Raw genomic sequence first — 17,091 nt, 5'->3', positions numbered from 1 at the left:
ATAAAAAATATAATAAATATTACAAATATATAATAATATGATAATAAATATAATAAAATATAAATATTATAAATATATAATAATATGATAATAAAAATAATAAATATAAATATTATAAATATATAATAATATGATAATAAAAATAATAAATATAAATATTATAAATATATAATAATATGATAATAAATATAATAAATATAAATATTATAAATATATAATAATATGATAATAAAAATAATAAATATAAATATTATAAATATATAATAATATGATAATAAATATAATAAATATAAATATTATAAATATATAATAATATTATAATAAAAATATAAATTAGAGTGCAGTATACGAGTCGGCTCCCCTCCCCCATCATTCACAAGTCGTATAAAGAAGAAATAGGAAATAACCTGGAACTAATATTCTGTATTTTCTGAATAAAATAATTTTTATAAATATGTCAAATTGCGAACACAAAAAAAGAGCGTCTCCCGTATCCAAATCTATAAATCAGAACGGTCTTTCCACACTGAGAGGTCTGTATATAAAAACTGCACACAGCCAATCATCCAGCCAATCGGCATGAACATTCATTCTGAGCGAATTGAACAACAAATGTTCTTTACATACATACGTCTTTGTAACAAGAGATACAACGTAACAAATTTTAGAGAACGCTAGAGGGAATTAGCAAATAAATGTACCCAATGGAATATATTTTCTCATTATGGGCCATATTCTGAGTAAAGTTACGATGGAGTAACTCAGGATACTCCATCGTAACTCCCTTTTTAGGCCCGTGTATCTATGCTCCTGATTCTCAGAATCATTTTCGCATAGATACACTTAAGATCCGCCATCTGTAAGTCACTTACACTGGCGGATCTTAAATGCAATGACGCCGGCCGCCGCTAGATGGCATTTAAGTGAAGGAGTCATTTGCGTATGCAAATGATCCTTCTACGCCGATTCACGAACGAGTTCGCGTCGCGCAACCGTCGCTAACGTCGTTTGCGTAAGCGGAAACTTACCCCTGCTATATGAGGGGTAAGTTTCCGCAAGTCTCGCGTAGGCCATGTTACGGATGGCGTCGGGTCCCCGTCGTGTTTTTTCGTCGGATACGTCGTTTACGTAAGTCGTTCTTGAATACGACTTTACGTCAATTACGCACACGTCGGCGTCATTGACGTTTTCCGCCGAGAACTGGAGCATGCGCACTGGGCTTTTTGCAGCCCGGCGCATGCCCAGTTCTTTTGTATCGGGGGCGCGCTTCATTTGAATAGAAGACGCCCCCTTGGAGATCCGCCAGGCTACGCCGGGACACTTACACTCCGCTGTCCCAACTTATGGAGCAAGTGTTTGGGGAATACAACACCTGCTCCTGTAAGTTGGGACAGCGGAGTGTAAGTGCCCTAAGCGAAGCTGGCGGAGATTTACTCAGAATATGGCCCTCTGTATTTTCCATAAAATGTATAAAGGTAAAACACACTGGGGCAGATCCACATACATCTGCCCCGGCGCATCGTATCTGACATACGCTATGCCGCCGTACCTTACCTGGCTTTGGTTTGAATCCATAAAGATTTCACGCCGTAAGTTACGGCGGCGTAGTGTATCTCAAGCGGCGTAACGGCGCGGAATTCAAGTTGGGCGGGTAGGGGGCGTGTTTCATTTAAATGAAGTGCGTCCCCGCGCCGAACGAACTACGCATGCGCTGTCCCTAAATTTCCCGCCGTGCATTGCGCGAAATGACATCGCAAGGACGTCATTGTTTAGACTTGGACGTAAATTACGTCCATCTCGCGATTCACAGACGACTTACGCAAACAAAAAAAAATTCAAATTAAACGCGGGAACGACGGCCATACTTAACATAGCAAGTCTAACTATACGCCACAAAACAGCAGCTTTAACTATACGCCTGAAAAAGCCGACTAGCGACGACGTAAGAGAATGCGACGGCCACGTGTACGTTCGTGGATCGTCGGAAATAGCTAATTTGCATACTCGACGCGGAAAACGACGCGAACTCCACCCAGCGGACGCCGAAGTATTACGCCTACGATCCGAAGCCGTACGCCTGTCGGATCGAAGCCAGAAGCCGTCGTATCTTGGTTTGAGGATTCCAAATAAAGATACGACGCGGGAAATTTGAAAGTACGCCGGCGTATCAGTAGATATTAGTAGATACACCGGCGTACTGGCTATGTGGATCTACCCTTCTATAAATAATTGCGCCAGCGTTCTGTAGTGAGTGTGGAGGGGGAGGGGGAAAAACTGACCCAATTTACATATTTGGACAGGCTTGCCCAGTGTATAATGGGGGGGAGGGACTAATTTTATGTGTTTACAATTTGATACAAATAATAAAAGTTCATTTTGATACATTTTTTCTGCAATCCCCCCGTGGCGGTTGCGGCTTCTCTCCTATTTCTTCCTTTTATATAATGTTCAAATCTCTGTGTGGTGAAGAGACCCGATATAAAATGAGATTTCATTATTTGTAAAATTGTTGTGGCTCCCGGTTCCGGATATTCCACTTCTTGTATCACCCCCCCTCCCCCCCCCGCGCAATTCCATTATTATATAATATTATAGCCCGACCACAATATGGTAATGGGGTTCCTATTTCTGGGGTCCCTATTAAATCTATAAAAAAAAAATGTAAAATTCATACCACACAAAAATGTTTAAAATACAATTTTAAATGAAAAAGTGAACTGAATTGGCACATCAATAAATATACAAAAACTACAAATTCAGAACAAACCTGCTGTGCAAATGAATAAAGCTGCATTAATAATTAACTTGCACAGAATTTTTGCATGAATTATTATAGATATAATGGGCCAGATTCAGAGAAGAAGTACGCCAGAGTATCTGCTGATATCTGCTGATACTCCGGCGTAGTTTCAAATTTGCCGCGTCGTATCTTAATTTGTGATTCACAAACAAAGATACGACGGCATTTGGCTAAGATCCGACAGGCGTACGGCTTCGGATCTTAGGCTGCAATACTTCGGCTGCCGCTGGGTGGAGTTCGCGTCTTTTTCCAGCGTTGGGTATGCAAATTAGCTTTTACGGCGATCCACGAAGGTACGCGCGTTCGTTACGTCATCGTAAGTCATTTTTTTCCGTCGCAAAGTTAAGCCTGCTTTAACATGGCTTAAATTTAGACCAGCCATGTTAAAATATGGCCGTCGTTCCCGCATTGAATTTAAATTTTTTTTTTTTGCGTAAGACGTCCGGGAATACGAAAGTACATTATGCACGTCGCCGTTCAAAAAAATGACGTCACTTCACGCAAAGCACGGCGGGAATTTCAAAACGGAGCATGCGCAGTATGTCCGGCGCGGGAGCGCGCCTAATTTAAATGGTACACGCCCCATTTGAATTAGGCGGGCTTGCGCCGGACGGCTTTACGTTACACCACCGTAAGTTTACACGCAAGTGCTTGGTGAATCAGGCACTTGCGCTGAAAACTTGCGGCTGTGTAACGTAAAGACGATACGCCGCCGGATTTGTACCTGAATCTGGCCCATAGTGTGTGTATATATATATTTAAAATAATTATAAACACTGTATATCTATAAAAATTCATGCAAAAATGCTGTGCAAATTAATAATTTATGCAGCTTTATTCATTTGCACAGCAGGTTTGTCCTGAAGTGTAATATTATGTATTAAATTATTGTGGTTTTAATCATAAGAAATATAATATTATAATATTACCTATTATTTATACTATAATATTATATTATATTGTTATTAGTTATATATTATACTTATTATTTCTTTATAATTATTGATGCAAGTATTGATTTATTGCATTTATTATTTGTATAGATTATATGTATTTATTATTATATAATATATAAATACTACTGCAAAGAAGTGGAGGAGAACTGCACTCGGTATACAACAAGTGCCAGCAAACAGGTCTTCCCACCGACCATATATATACGAGAAAAGTTCAAGGGTTGCTGCACTTAAAATGATTTTATTTTTCCAAATATTCTCGTAAAGGTTACATTCATTGGTATGTAACCTTTACGAGAATATTTGGAAAAATAAAATCATTTTAAGTGCAGCAACCCTTGAACTTTTTTTGTATATATATATTTACTCATATATATATATATATATATATATAATAAATACATATAATCCATGCAAATAAGAAATGCAATTAATCAATAAGTATATAGAAATAATACGTATAATATATATCTAATAATAATATAATATAATAAAATTAATTTAATAAAATTAATTTCTGCGCTCATCCCAAAACCCAACCAAAATATCTGAAAGACATTAAATTATGTATGCAACACACAGCACTGGCCAAAAAAATATGGGCCAGATTCACGTAGAATCGCGGCGGCGTAACGTATTGCATTTATGTTACACCGCCGCAAGTTTTATGGGCAAGTGCTTGATTCACAAAGCACTTGCCTGAAAACTTGCGGCGGCGTATCGTAAATCCGTCCGGCGCAAGCCCGCCTAATTCAAATGGGGCGTGTATCATTTAAATTAGGCGCGTTCCCGCGCCGAACGTACTGCGCATGCTCCGTTTTGAAATTTCCCGCTGTGCTTTGCGCGAAATGACGTCGCACCGACGTCATTTTTTGAACGTCGACGTGAGTTATGTCCTTTCCTATTCACGGACGACTTACGCAAAAAAAATAATAAATTGAAATTCGACGCGGGAACGATGGCCATACTTTAACATGGCAAGTCTAAAGATAGGCCACAAAATACCAGCTTTAACTATACGCCGGGAAAAGCCGACTAGTGACGACGTAAGAGGATGCAACGGCCGCGCGTACCTTCATGGATCGCCGTAAACAGCTAATTAGCATACCTAACGCGGAAAACGACGCGAACTCCACCCAGCGGACGCCGAAGTATTGCACCTACGATCCGAAGCCATGCACCTGTCGGATCGAAGCCTAAAGCTGTCGTATCTTGGTTTGAGGATTCAAACTAAAGATACGACGCGGGAAATTTGAAAGTACGCCGGAGTATCAGTAGATACGCCGGCGTATTTCGACTGTGAATCTGGCCCATAGTGTGTGTATATATATATTTAAAATAATTACAAACACTGTATATCTATAAAAATTCATGCAAAAATGCTGTGCAAATTAATAATTTATGCAGCTTTATTCATTTGCACAGCAGGTTTGTCCTGAAGTGTAATATTATGTATTAAATTATTGTGGTTTTAATTATAAGAAATATAATATTACTTATTATTTATACTATAATATTATATTATATTGTTATTAGTTATATATTATACTTATTATTTCTTTATATTTATTGATGCAAGTATTGATTTATTGCATTTATTATTTGTATAGATTATATGTATTTATTATTATATAATATATAAATACTACTGCATATATATATATATGTATATATGCGCAAAGAAGTGGAGGAGAACTGCGCTCCGTATACAACAAGTGCCAGCAAAAAGGTCTTCCCACCGCCATATATATATACGAGAAAAGTTCAAGGGTTGCTGCACTTAAAATGATTTTATTTTTCCAAATATTCTCGTAAAGGTTACATACCAATGTATACGAGAATATTTGGAAAAATAAAATCATTTTAAGTGCAGCAACCCTTGAACTTTTCTTGTATATATATATATATATATATAATAAATACATATAATCCATGCAAATAAGAAATGCAATTAATCAATACTTGCATCAATAAGTATATAGAAATAATACGTATAATATATATCTAATAATAATAATATAATATAATAAAATAAATTTAATAAAATTTATTTCTGCGCTCATCCTAAAACCCAACCAAAATATCTGAACGACATTAAATTATGTATGCAACACACAGCACTGGCCAAAAAAAAATATATATCTATTTAAAAAAAAAATTATAAATAATTATATATATATATATATATATATATATATATATATATATATATATATATATAAACATAATTTAATGTCATTCAGATATTTTGGTTGGGTTTTAGGATGAGCGCAGAAATTCATTTGATTAAATTAATTTTATTATATTATATTATTTTTTAGATATATATTATACGTATTATTTCTATAAACTTATTGATGCAAGTATTGATTAATTGCATTTCTTATTTGCATGGATTATATATATATATATATATATATATATATATGTGTGAGTGAGTAACTTATATAGCGCTTACAAATGCGAACTGAATCGCCCTTAAGGCGCTTTTGTCCAACTTGTCCAAGGTCCTTCAGAAGAGGTGAGTCTTGAGTTTTTTCCTGAAGGCGGATATTATTATTATTATTTTATTTTTTATATAGATATAGATATATATATATTTGGCCAGTGCGGTGTGTTGCGCACATCATTGAATGTCATTCTGATATTTGGGTTTTCGGGGAGCGCAGACATTTTTTATTTTCCTCCCTGAACTTCTATTTCTCTAACAATTTGCTGAAGACATAACATTTGTATCGGTTTGTAGAAAGTATTATTAGAATTCTCTTTCTCTGGAAGCACACATCGGAATTAGTGACGTTCTCTTGTGACTGTTGGGTGGGTCCCCCGTGTGCGATTCTCCGGTGAACCCGCAGGTTTCGTCTTCTTCTTCTGCTGTGGAGTCATCTTCAGATTGAGTCATTCGGGGGAAATACTTAGCAGAATATCACAATTTTGTTGCCAGTGAAGGGAACCAATCAGAGGCCTCTCTCGGTTTTCACAAAGAGGCAGAAGACGTACACGGGGCTGAGTTACTAACGGCTGTTTACTTTGCAAAGGAATTTCCCTCAAATCTTAGAAAATGTATTACTTTGCAAAAAAAAAAATACCAAATCATGTGCAAGGAAAATAACGAGTGCAGCATTTTTCTCTGCACATAATTGGATGGTGGAAGTCAGCAGAGCTTCACTTCATGAACAGCCTATTTGCCTTTAGCAAATCAACCCCAGAGAGGGCCAAAACCAGAAGACATGGGGGTTGGGGGGTGATTTTCTAAAGGCTGTTTCAATCATCTCAGGCAGTGGGCGGGCCTCAGTGATGCCAGAGAGAAAAAACATTCCCACCCCAAACCAACCCAACACAACCCAACCCAACACAACACAACCCAATACAAACCAACACAACCCAACACAACACAACCCAACACAACCCAACACAACCCCAACACATACCCAACACACACCCAACACAACACAACACAACCCAACACAACACAACACAACCCAACACAACACAACACAACCCAACACAACCCAACCCAACACAACCCCAACACACACCCAACACAACCCAACCCAACACACACCCAACACAACCCAACCCAACACAACCCAACACAACACAACCCAACCCAACACAACCCCAACACACACCCAACACAACCCAACCCAACACAACCCAACACACACCCAACACACACCCAACACAACCCAACACAACCCAACACACACCCAACACAACCCAACACAACACAACCCAACACAATCCAACCCAACCCAACCCAACCCAACACACACGCAACACAACCCAACACACACCCAACCCAACACAACCCAACACACACCAAACACAACCCAACACACACCCAACACAACACACACCCAACCCAACCCAACACACACCCAACACAACCCAACCCAACACACACCCAACCCAACCCAACACACACCCAACACAACACAACCCAACACAACACAACCCAACACACACCCAACACAACCCAACTCAACACACACCCAACCCCAACACACACCCAACACACACCCAACACAACCCAACACAACCCAACACACACCCAACACAACACAACCCAACACACACCCAACACAACACAACCCAACCCAACACACACGCAACACAACCAAACACACACCCAACACAACCCAACACACACCCAACACAACACAACCCAACACACACCCAACACAACACAACCCAACCCAACACACACGCAACACAACCCAACACACACCCAACCCAACCCAACACACACCCAACACAACCTAACCCAACCCAACACAACACAACCCAACCCAACACAACACAACCCAACCCAACACACACCCAATACAACCCAACACACCCAACACAACACAACCTAACCCAACCCAACCCACACGCAACCCAACACACACCCAACCCAACCCAACACACACCCAATACAACCCAACACACCCAACACAACACAACCTAACCCAACCCAACCCACACCCTGCTGATAAGCTAGGTCAGTGGTGGAGAACCTCGGCACCCCAGATGTTTTGGAACTACATTTCCCATGATGCTGAGCTACACTGCAGAGTGCCTGATGGGAAATGTAGTTCCAAAACATCTGGGGTGCCAAGGTTCTCCCATCACTGACCTAGGTCTTCCCCAGCTCTGAGCCCCCCCGAGGTTACCACGCCTTCGAGCAGCTTGGCTTTCTTCGGTTTATTGTAGAATACCACCCCACCCGTTGGTGTTGGTTTTCTAGGAGTGGAAATCGTTTTTATTGTCCCCGAGACCCATAATAGGGGCAAACCTACGAAATTCCCCCTCCAACTCAATACACCCTGCTGATCAGTTAGATCTTCCCGGGTCTGAACCCCTGTGATGAGCATTCTGAGGTTTCCACTCCTTCGAGCGGCTTGGCTTTTTTTGTGTTAAAGCAGATGAACCATTTTACCCAACAAGTGCTCCAAGTTGAGAGTCGCCGGACCATCAGCAGTGGGGAGAAGACATGAATATCTCACCACTTCCAGGGATGGAAAACCTTTCTGGGTGTTCCTAAGACCCATAATGGAGGCAAGCCTAAGAATTCTATCTCTCCAACTCAACACACCCACCATAGGCATGCGCAAGGAGTGTGCCTGGGCACACCCTAATCCTGGAGTTGGCAACCCGTCAATTGTGGGCAGGTGACAGGTAAGCCGCGATCCTTATTTGCCGACCCCAGAACCTGTACAGAAGAGGCGGCTGGAGTGGAAATTAATAAACCGATCTGTGTTTTCTTCTGCAGCAGCTGGAAGTAGGCTTCTCCTCCTCTTCCTTTTGCCGATATTCGGCTGCCACAGGGGGAAAATACAGGGGATTGGTACCAATGTATGCCACCCCTTTTGTCCCAGTTCCCTTTGTTTCTGCTGCCCAGGTCCCCCTGTGTGCTCACATGAATGTCTTACCAATTCCAAGAGTGGAAACCCTTTCTGGGGACTCCAAGACCTATTATAGGGGCAAGCCAATAGATATGCTCCCTTCAACTTAACACACACCCTGTTAATCAACTAGGCCTTCTCCTGGTCTGAACCCTCTTCTCTTGGTCTGAACCCTCTTCTCCTGGTCTGATACTTCTTCTCTGGGTCTGAACCCTATTCTCCTGGTCTGAACCCTCTTCTCCTCGTCTGAACCCTCTTCTCCTCGTCTGAACCCTATTCTCCTCGTCTGAACCCTATTCTCCTCGTCTGAACCCTATTCTCCTCGTCTGAACCCTCTTCTCCTCGTCTGAACCCTCTTCTCCTCGTCTGAACCCTCTTCTCCTCATCTGAACCCTCTTCTCCTGGTCTGAACCCTCTTCTCCTCGTCTGAACCCTCTTCTCCTCGTCTGAACCCTCTTCTCCTGGTCTGAACCCTCTTCTCCTGGTCTGATACTTCTTCTGTTGGTCTAAACCCTCTTCTCCTGGTCTAAACCCTCGTCTCCTGGTCTGAACCCTCTTCTCCTGGTCTGAACCCCCTTCTCCTGGTCTGAACCCTCTTCTCCTGGTCTGAACCCTCTTCTCCTGGTCTGAACCCCCTTCTCCTGGTCTGAACCCTCTTCTCCTAGTCTGAACCCTCTTCTCCTAGTCTGAACCCTCCTCTCCTGGTCTGAACCCTCCTCTCCAGGTCTGAACCCTCTTCTCCTAGTCTGAACCCTCCTCTCCAGGTCTGAACCCTCCTCTCCTAGTCTGAACCCTCTTCTCCAGATCTGAGCCATCTTCTCCAGGTCTGAACCCTCTTCAAGAAACAAACTCCTGCGCACAAGTGGGATCCTTGATGATTGATCAAATATCTACATACAGATCTCCTTGAAAGTCAAAAAAACGTAGTAACAGAGGCCTTGCTGCCCTTCATGGATGGGGAAATCCTGGTAGAAGACAAAAAGGGAGAAAAAAAGGCGCACCAGCCTCGTGTACTACCGTTTGACAGTTTTAATGGAATAACATAATAATGAAAACTACTCACAAACAAAGAATGATAAAAGGCTTGTCAAACGATAATTAAAATACCCCTCGACCCACACTCCGGAATGTAGGGGGGGGTGGCGAGGTGCGTTGCTGCTGGCTTACGCGTTTCGAGGTAACAGAGACCTCTTGACTGCTGGGCTCTGAGGAAGAGGTCTCTGTTACCTCGAAACGCGTAAGCCAGCAGCAACGCACCTCGCCACCCCCCCTACATTCCGGAGTGTGGGTCGAGGGGTATTTTAATTATCGTTTGACAAGCCTTTTATCATTCTTTGTTTGTGAGTAGTTTTCATTATTATGTTATTCCATTAAAACTGTCAAACGGTAGTACACGAGGCTGGTGCGCCTTTTTTTCTCCCTTTTTGTCTGAACCCTCTTCTCCTGGTCTGAACCCTCTTCTCCTGGTCTGAACCCTCTTCTCCTGGTCTGAACCCCCTTCTCCTGGTCTGAACCCCCTTCTCCTGGTCTGAACCCTCTTCTCCTGGTCTGAACCCCCTTCTCCTGATCTGAACCCCCTTCTCCTGGTCTGAACCCTCTTCTACTGGTCTGAACCCTTTTCTACTGGTCTGAAACCCCCTTCTCCTGGTCTGAACCCTCTTCTCCTGGTCTGAACCCTCTTCTCCTGGTCTGAACCCCCTTCTCCTGGTCTGAACCCCCTTCTCCTGGTCTGAACCCTCTTCTCCAGGTCTGAACCCTCTTCTCCTGGTCTGAACCCCCTTCTCCTGGTCTGAACCCCCTTCTCCTGGTCTGAACCCCCTTCTCCAGGTCTGAACCCTCTTCTCCTGGTCTGAACCCTCTTCTCCTGGTCTGAACCCTCTCCTCTTGGCCTGAACCCTCTTCTCCTAGTCTGAACCCTCTTCTCCTGGTCTGAACCCTCTTCTCCTGGTCTGAACCCTCTTCTCCTGGTCTGAACCCCCTTCTCCAGGTCTGAACCCCCTTCTCCAGGTCTGAACCCCCTTCTCCAGGTCTGAACCCCCTTCTCCTGGTCTGGACTCTCTAAAATTAGACAACTCAGCTCTGTAAAATGGTATTAATATTGAGAAAAGCCAAATTACATAACGATCTGGAAAACGGGACAAATGACAATATGGCAAAATAAAGCATGAAAAAGTGATACAAAATTGATTGAAATATAAAATAATGAAAGCGGTCGGTAACATCAAAAGTCGTCATGAAAACATGGAAAACAAAGAAACATAGAGGCTCTGAAGAGGTCACAGGACTGCCGTGATGGGGGTCACCATGGAGGAACATGGAGGCTCTGAAGAGGTCACAGGACTGCTGTGATGGGAGTCACCATGGAGGAACATGGAGGCTCTGAAGAGGTCACAGGACTGCCGTGATGGGGGTCACCATGGAGGAACATGGAGGCTCTGAAGAGGTCACAGGACTGCCGTGATGGGAGTCACCATGGTGGAACATGGAGGCTCTGAAGAGGTCACAGGACTGCCGTGATGGGAGTCACCATGGAGGAACATGGAGGCTCTGAAGAGGTCACAGGACTGCCGTGATGGGAGTCACCATGGAGGAACATGGAGGCTCTGAAGAGGTCACAGGACTGCCGTGATGGGGGTCACCATGGAGGAACATGGAGGCTCTGAAGAGGTCACAGGACTGCTGTGATGGGAGTCACCATGGAGGAACATGGAGGCTCTGAAGAGGTCACAGGACTGCCGTGATGGGGGTCACCATGGAGGAACATGGAGGCTCTGAAGAGGTCACAGGACTGCCGTGATGGGAGTCACCATGGTGGAACATGGAGGCTCTGAAGAGGTCACAGGACTGCCGTGATGGGAGTCACCATGGAGGAACATGGAGGCTCTGAAGAGGTCACAGGACTGCCGTGATGGGAGTCACCATGGAGGAACATGGAGGCTCTGAAGAGGTCACAGGACTGCCGTGATGGGGGTCACCATGGAGGAACATGGAGGCTCTGAAGAGGTCACAGGACTGCTGTGATGGGAGTCACCATGGAGGAACATGGAGGCTCTGAAGAGGTCACAGGACTGCCGTGATGGGGGTCACCATGGAGAAACATGGAGGCTCTGAAGAGGTCACAGGACTGCCGTGATGGGGGTCACCATGGAGGAACATGGAGGCTCTGAAGAGGTCACAGGACTGCCGTGATGGGAGTCACCATGGAGGAACATGGAGGCTCTGAAGAGGTCACAGGACTGCCGTGATGGGAGTCACCATGGAGGAACATGGAGGCTCTGAAGAGGTCACAGGACTGCCGTGATGGGAGTCACCATGGAGGAACATGGGGGCTCTGAAGAGGTCACAGGACTGGGAGTCACCATGGAGGAACATGGAGGCTCTGAAGAGGTCACAGGACTGCCGTGATGGGGGTCACCATGGAGGAACATGGAGGCTCTGAAGAGGTCACAGGACTGCCGTGATGGGAGTCACCATGGAGGAACATGGGGGCTCTGAAGAGGTCACAGGACTGGGAGTCACCATGGAGGAACATGGAGGCTCTGAAGAGGTCACAGGACTGCCGTGATGGGAGTCACCATGGAGGAACATGGAGGCTCTGAAGAGGTCACAGGACTGCCGTGATGGGAGTCACCATGGAGGCTCTGAAGAGGTCACAGGACTGCCGTGATGGGGGTCACCATGGAGGAACATGGAGGCTCTGAAGAGGTCACAGGACTGCCGAGATGGGGGTCACCATGGAGGAACATGGAGGCTCTGAAGAGGTCACAGGACTGCCGTGATGGGAGTCACCATGGAGGAACATGGAGGCCACACCTCGGGAATGTTCTCCACGTATTCATGACGACTTTTTATGTTACCAGACACTTTCATTATTTTATATTTCAATCAATTTTGTATCACTTTTTCGTACTTTATTTTGACTTTTGTCATTTGGGCAATTTAAAGTCCCGTTACGGGGGAGTTTTCTCCCTTTTCTAGATTTATTGGGATGTAGGCCCATTCCATTGGTCATCCACACCACTTCCTTCTTTCATACAAACAAAATTGCCGTCCTTTTTTTCCCCACAAATAGAGATTTCTTTTGGTGGTATTTGATCACCTCTGCGTATTTTATGCGCTATAAACAAATAAATAAATAAATAAATAAAATATAAAATGTAAAAAATAAAATTTGCACTGTGTTACTTCAACTGACAATTGCGCGGTCGTGCGACGCTGTACCCAAATAAATATGTAATTTTTTTCCCCGCAAATAGAGATTTCTTTTGGGGGTATTTAATGCAGTTTTTTTTTTTTTCTGCACTATAAACAAATAGAGACAGACAATTTCGAAAAAGAAAAAACAATATTTTTTACTTTCTGCTATAAATTATTCAATAAAAGACTGTACAAAAATGTCATTGCGTTACTTTAACTGACAATTGCGCGGTCGTGCGACGATGTACCCAAATAAAATTGATGTCCTTTTTTTCCCCACAAAAAAAAGCTTTCTTTTGGTGATATTTGATCGATTGATATTTTTTTTGTGCTATAAACAAAAAAAGACAGACAATTTGGGAAAAAAAAACAATATTTTTTACTTTGTGCTATAAATTATTCCCCAATTTCGGTCAATATGTATTCTGCTAAATATTTTTGGTACAAAAAAATCCCAATAAGTGTATATTGATTGGTTTGTGTGAAATTTATACAAACTATGGGCCAGATTTACGTAGGTGAGCGGCGGCGTAACGTATCTTAGATACGTTACACCGCCGCAAGTTTTCATCGCAAGTGCCTGATTCACCAAGCACTTGCGATGAAAACCTACGCCGGCGGCCGCCGGTGCAAGGCGGGCCAATTCAAATGGACGTCGCCATTTAAATTAGGCGCGCTCCCGCGCCGGACCCTTGCGCATTCTCCGTTTCCTAACTCCCGCCGTGCTTTGCGTGAAGTGACGTAATTTTTTCGAACGGCGACGCGCGTAGCGTATTTCCGTATTCCTGGACGGCTTACGCAAATGACGTTATTTTTTAAATTTCGACGCAGGAACGACGGCCATACTTTATACAGCACATACGTGTGCTGCGTAAAGTTAGGGCACCAAAAAAAAACGACTAACTTTGCGATGGGAAACTAGACTAGCGGCGACGTAGCGAACGCTAAGAGAACGGCAGAATGTTGCGCTGTTCAGCTTTCACGCGGAGGAAGGTCATTCAGCTTTTAAATATTAATAATTGAATAATTAATTAAATATAAACCAATGGCAATTAATCAAATTAAAATAATGTCCAGATCTGACATTTGCCAGTTTGAATGTTTGTACTTCCAGGATCACTTCTCCCGCATTAAGAAAAGATAAACGCCGGGGGGGGGGGGGGTGAGAGGGAATCATACGAAGCGAGGAGATAAAACAAATCGTTTCCCAGAATTTCCGAAAAAAATTCAGAACATTTTCTGAAAAAATGTCAGAAAAATTTCGGAAAAATTTCAGAAAAAATAAATATAATTTTTGGGTATTCTGATTAATAAAAACAACAACAAAGTTGCATAATAATAATAATAATAATAATAACAACATTTATATTATGATTCTATATTTTGTGCAATGGTGATACAACAAATCCCAGACATCATTTCCATTTTCCAGTCTCTTGTCATTATGAAGACGTTACTCACCAGTCTTGCGATGTTCCCGGCTCACCACCAAAGTTTTCTTCTTTGCTCCTTCACCGTTGTCTGCTCTTTATTCTTCCTCTTGTTGTTTCTTGTAAGTCTTTATAGACACGCCTGTCAGGGTACACACAGGTTACTCCCTCCTTGTAATCTGATTGGCATTCTCATTTCAAGACACCGCCCAGTTCCGCCCCTTGCCTCTCTGATTGGTTGGTGTTCTTATCTCTAAACAGTGTCTACTCTTTTTATGTTTCTGATTATATAGAACATGCAGTATGTAGCCAAAGCAAGAGCAACATTTACAAAGTCCAACAAAAAAAGTCCTCAGGACTTCTCTACAGATGAATCCTAGTTCCCTCAGGACTTTCACTCTACAGATGAATCCTAGTTCCCTCAGGACTACGACTCTATAGATGGATCCTAGTTCCCTCAGGACTACGACTCTACAGATGAATCCGAGTTCCCTCAGGACTACGACTCTACAGATGGATCCTAGTTCCCTCAGGACTTTCACTCTACAGATGGATCCTAGTTCCCTCAGGACTACGACTCTACAGATGAATCCAAGTTCCCTCAGAACTACGACTCTACAGATGAATCCGAGTTCCCTCAGGACTACGACTCTACAGATGGATCCTAGTTCCCTCAGGACTACGACTCTACAGATGAATCCGAGTTCCCTCAGGACTACGACTCTACAGATGGATCCTAGTTCCCTCAGGACTTTCACTCTACAGATGGATCCTAGTTCCCTCAGGACTACGACTCTACAGATGAATCCAAGTTCCCTCAGAACTACGACTCTACAGATGAATCCGAGTTCCCTCAGGACTACGACTCTACAGATGGATCCTAGTTCCCTCAGGACTACGACTCTACAGATGGATCCTAGTTCCCTCAGGACTATCACTCTACAGATGAATCCGAGTTCCCTCAGGACTACGACTCTACAGATGGATCCTAGTTCCCTCAGGACTACGACTCTACAGATGGATCCTAGTTCCCTCAGGACTACGACTCTACAGATGAATCCTAGTTCCCTCAGGACTATGACTCTACAGATGAATCCTAGTTCCCTCAGGACTATGACTCTACAGATGAATCCTAGTTCCCTCAGGACTATGACTCTACAGATGAATCCTAGTTCCCTCAGGACTACGACTCTACAGATGGATCCTAGTTCCCTCAGGACTTTCACTCTACAGATGGATCCTAGTTCCCTCAGGACTACGACTCTACAGATGAATCCAAGTTCCCTCAGAACTACGACTCTACAGATGAATCCGAGTTCCCTCAGGACTACGACTCTACAGATGGATCCTAGTTCCCTCAGGACTTTCACTCTACAGATGGATCCTAGTTCCCTCAGGACTACGACTCTACAGATGAATCCAAGTTCCCTCAGAACTACGACTCTACAGATGAATCCGAGTTCCCTCAGGACTACGACTCTACAGATGGATCCTAGTTCCCTCAGGACTACGACTCTACAGATGGATCCTAGTTCCCTCAGGACTATCACTCTACAGATGAATCCGAGTTCCCTCAGGACTACGACTCTACAGATGGATCCTAGTTCCCTCAGGACTACGACTCTACAGATGGATCCTAGTTCCCTCAGGACTACGACTCTACAGATGAATCCTAGTTCCCTCAGGACTATGACTCTACAGATGAATCCTAGTTCCCTCAGGACTATGACTCTACAGATGAATCCTAGTTCCCTCAGGACTACGACTCTACAGATGGATCCAAGTTCCCTCAGGACTACGACTCTACAGATGGATCCTAGTTCCCTCAGGACTACGACTCTACAGATGAATCCTAGTTCCCTCAGGGGCTCAGGTTGGGTGCTCGTCCGGGATGACAGGGACTCAGGTTGGGGGCTCATCCGTGATGACAGGGGCTCAGGTTGGGGGCTCATCCTGGATGACAGGGGCTCAGGTTGGGGGCTCGTCCGGGATGACACGGGCTCAGGTTGGGGGCTGGTCCGGGATGACATGGGCTCGGGTTGGGGGCTCGTCTGGGATGACATGGACTCAGGTTGGGGGCTCTTCCGGGATGACATGGGCTCGGGTTGGGGGCTCGTCTGGGATGACAGGGACTCAGGTTGGGGGCTTGTCCGGGATGACATGGGCTCGGGTTGGGGGCTCGTCCGGGATTACACGGGCTCAGGTTGGGGGCTCGTCTGGGATGACACGGACTCAGGTTGGGGGCTTGTCCGGGATGACATGGGCTCGGGTTGGGGGCTCGTCCGGGATTACACGGGCTCAGGTTGGGGGCTCGTCTG

The 17,091-nt window shown here is 43.9% G+C and overlaps 1 protein-coding gene across 1 annotated transcript in view; it reads right to left on the bottom strand.

Annotated features, from left to right (window-relative positions):
- The window catches only part of LOC120909824 (T-cell surface glycoprotein CD4-like), a 69,971-nt gene extending 54,953 nt beyond the window's left edge, over window positions 1–15,018 (bottom strand). Inside the window, exon 1 of the mRNA XM_040321552.1 lies at window positions 14,805–15,018. The gene's annotated coding sequence lies outside the window, so the exon portion shown is untranslated. The remainder of the gene's footprint in view (window positions 1–14,804) is intronic.
- Between the last annotated feature and the right edge of the window lie 2,073 nt (window positions 15,019–17,091).

This window comes from Rana temporaria, chromosome 8 (assembly GCF_905171775.1).
Source record: "Rana temporaria chromosome 8, aRanTem1.1, whole genome shotgun sequence".
NCBI lineage: Eukaryota > Metazoa > Chordata > Amphibia > Anura > Ranidae > Rana > Rana temporaria.
The sequence above is the reverse complement of the archived record's forward strand: the minus strand, read 5'-3'. Positions and strand labels throughout refer to the sequence as shown.